Source organism: Lipotes vexillifer, unplaced genomic scaffold, assembly GCF_000442215.2.
Source record: "Lipotes vexillifer unplaced genomic scaffold, Lipotes_vexillifer_v1.1 scaffold141, whole genome shotgun sequence".
Taxonomy (NCBI): Eukaryota; Metazoa; Chordata; class Mammalia; order Artiodactyla; family Lipotidae; genus Lipotes; species Lipotes vexillifer.
This window is the reverse complement of record NW_006792108.1, coordinates 274,245-277,955: the sequence shown is the minus strand read 5'-3', so window position 1 is coordinate 277,955 and position 3,711 is coordinate 274,245. Positions and strand designations below refer to the sequence as shown.

The 3,711-nt window shown below is 39.6% G+C and overlaps 1 protein-coding gene across 1 annotated transcript in view; it reads left to right on the top strand.

Annotated features, from left to right (window-relative positions):
• The window catches only part of BLTP3B (bridge-like lipid transfer protein family member 3B), a 103,921-nt gene that overhangs the window by 13,633 nt on the left and 86,577 nt on the right, over window positions 1-3,711 (top strand). The gene's annotated exons all lie outside the window — the stretch shown is intronic.

Below are 3,711 nucleotides of genomic sequence, written 5' to 3'. Positions count from 1 at the left end.
ACGGGCCTCTCACTGTTGTGGCCTCTCCTGTTGTGGAGCACAGGCTCCAGACGCACAGGTTCAGCGGCCATGGCTCATGGGCCCAGCCGCTCCGTGGCATGTGGGATCTTCCTGGACCGGGGCACGAACCCATGTCCCCTGCATGGGCAGGTGGACTTTCAACCCTTGCGCCACCAGGGAAGCCCGGTGTATGTTCCTTTTAATGTGTTGTTGGATTCTGTTTGCTAGTATTTTGTTGATGATTTTTGCATCTATATTCATCAGTGATATTGGTCTGTAATTTTCTCTTTTGGTAGTATCTTTGTCTGGTTTTGGTTTCAGGGTGATGGTGGCCTCATAGAATGAGTTTCGGAGTGTTCCTTACTCTGCAATTTTTTTGGAAGAGTTTGAGAGGGATGGGTGTTAACTCTTCTCTAAATGTTTGTTAGAATTCACCTGTGAAGCCGTCTGGTCCTGGACGTTTGTTTGTTGGAAGATTTTTAATCACAGTTCCAATTTCATTACTTGTGATTGGTCTGTTCATATTTTCTATTTCTTCCTGGTTCAGTCTTGGAAGGTTATACCTTTCTAAGAATTTGTCCATTTCTTCCAGGTTGTCCATTTTATTGGCATAGAGTTGCTTGTAGTAGTCTCTTAGGATGCTTTGTATTTCTGCCGTGTCTGTTGTAACTTCTCCTTTTTCATTTCTAATTTTATTGATTTGAGTCCTCTCCCTCTTTTTCTTGATGAGTCTGGCTAATGGCTTATCATTTTTTTTATCTTCTCAACCAGGTTTTAGTTTTATTGATCTTTGCTACTGTTTTCTTTGTTTCTATTTCATTTATTTCTGCTCTGATCTTTATGATTTCTTTCCTTTTACTAACTTTGGGTTTCGTTTGTTTTCTTTCTCTAGTTCCTTTAGGTATAAGGTTAGATTGTTTATTTGAGATTTTTCTTGTTTCTTGAGGTAGGCTTGTATAGGTATAAACGTCCCTCTTAGAACTGCTTTCGCTGCATCACATAGGTTTTGGATTGTTGTGTTTTCACTGTAATTTGTCTCTAGGTATTTTTTGATTTCCTTTTTGATTTTTTCAGTGATCTCTTGGTCTTTTAGTAACGTATTGTTTAGCCTCCATGTGTTTGTGTTTTTTACGTTTTTTTCCCTGTAACTCATTTCTAATCTCATAGAGTTGTGATGGAAAAGATGCTTGATATGATTTCAATTTTCTTAAATTTACTGAGGCTTGATTTGTGACTTGAGATGTGATCTGTCCTGGGGCATGTTCTGTGTGCACTTGAGAAGAATGTGTAATCTGTTTTGGGATGGAATGTCTTATAAATATCAATCTATTAAATCTATCTGGTCTATTGTGTCATTGAAAGCTTGTGTTTCCTTATTAATTTTCTGTCTGGATGATCTGTCCATTGGTATAAGTGAGGTGTTAAAGTCCCCCACTATTATTGTGTTACTGTCGATTCCCTCTTTTATAACTATTAGCAGTTGCCTTATGTATTGAGGTGCTCCTATGTTGGGTGCATATATATTTATAATTGTTATATCTTCTTCTTGGATTGATCCCTTGATCATTATGTAGTGTCCTTCCTTGTCTCTTGTAACACTCTTTATTTTAAAGTCTATTTTATCTAATATGAGTATTGCTACTCCAGCTTTCTTTTGATTTCCAATTGCATGGAATATCTTTTTCCATTCCCTCCCTTTCAGTCTGTATGTGTTCCTAGGTCTGAAGTGGGCCTCTTGTAGACAGCATATACATGGGTCTTGTTTTTGTATCCATTCAGCGAGCCTGTGTCTTTTGGTTGGAGCATTTAATCCATTCACGTTTAAGGTAATTATCGATATTTATGTTCCTATTACCATTTTCTTAATTGTTATGTGTTTGTTTTTCTAGGTCCTTTTCTTCTCTTATGTTTCCCACTTAGAGAAGTTCCTTTAGCATTTGTTGTAGAGCTGGTTTGGTGGTGGTGAATTCTCTTAGTTTTTGCTTGTGTGTAAGCCTTTTGATTTCTCCATCGAATCTGAATGAAATCCTTGCTGGGTAGAGTAACCTTGATTTTAGTTTCTTCCCTTTCATCACTTTAAATATATCATGCCACTCCCTTCTGGCTTGTAGAGTTTCTGCTGAGAAATCAGCTGTTAATCTTATGGGAATTCCTTTGTGTGTTATTTTTCATTTTTCCCTTGTTGCTTCCAGTAATTTTTCTTTGTCTTCAATTTTTGTCAATTTGATTACTATGTGTCTCGGCATGTTTCTCCCTGGGTTTATCCTGCCTGGGACTCTCTGCACTTCCTGGACTTGGGTGGCTGTTTCCTTTCCCATGTTAGGTAAGTTTTTGACTATAATTTCTTCAGGTATTTTCTCGGTCCTTTCTCTCTCTCTTCTCCTTCTGGGACCCCTTTAATGCGAATGTTGTTGCGTTTAATGCTGTCCCAGAGGTCTCTTAGGCTGTCTTCATTTCTTTTCATTCTTTTTTCTTTATTCTGTTCTGCAGCAGTGAATTCCACCATTCTGTCTTCCAGGTCACTTATCCATTCTTCTGCCTCAGGTATTCTGCTATTGATTCCTTCTAGTGTAGTTTTCATTTCAGTTATTGTATTGTTCATCTCTGTTCTTTAATTCTCCTAGGTCTTTGTTATACATTTCTTGCATTTTCTCGATCTTTACCTCCTTTCTTTTTCCAAGGTCCTGGATCATGTTCACTCTCGTTATTCTGAAATGTTTTTCTGGAAGGTTGCCTATCTCCACTTCATTTAGTTGTTTTTCTGGGGTTTTATCTTGTTCCTTCATTTGGTACCAAGTTCTCTCCCTTTGCATTTTGTCTATCTTTCTGTGAATGTGGTTTTACTTCCACCGGCTGCAGAATTGTAGTTCTTGCTTCTGCTGTCTGCCCTCCGGTGGATGAGGGTACCTTAGTGACTTGTGGAAGCTTCCTGATGGGAGGGACTGGTGGTGGGCAGAGCTGGATGTTGCTCTGGTGGGCAGAGCTCAGTAAAACTTTAATCCGGTTGTCTGCTGATGGGTGGGGTTGGTTCCCTCCCTGTTGGTTGGTTGGCATGAGGTGACCCAGCACTGGAGCCTTCCTGGCTCTTTGGAGTCTCTGTTTCCCCCAGTCCTGTTGAAGTCCTGCAATCAAATCCTGCTAGCCTTCGAAGTCTGATCTCTAGGTATTTCTCCCCCTGTTGCCGGACCCCCAGGTTAGGAAGCCTGACATGGGGCTCAGAACCTTCAGTCCAGTGGGTGGACTTCTGTGGCATAAGTGTTCTCCAGTTTGTGAGTCACCCACCCAGCAATTATGGGATTTGATTTTATTGTGATTGTGCCCCTCCTACCGTGTCATTGCGGCTTCTCCTTTTTTTGTGAATGTGGGGTATCTTTTTTGGTGAGTTCCAGTGTCTTCCTGTCTATGATTGTTCAGCAGTCAGTTATGATTCCGGTGCTTTCGCAAGAGAGAGTGCTATGCATTCTCTCTTATTGCTGAGTATATTCCATTGTGTATGTTCTACAACTTCTTTATCCATTTAACTGTTGATGGTCATTTGGGTTGTTTCTAGTTTGGGGCTGTTACAAATAAAGCTGCTATGAACATTCATGTATAAGTCTTTGTGAGGACACATGCTTTTCGTTTCTATTCGATAAATATGTAGGAGTAGAATGGTTGGGTTATATGTGAGTGCATATATAACTTTTTTTCTTTTTTTTTTTTTTTTTTTTT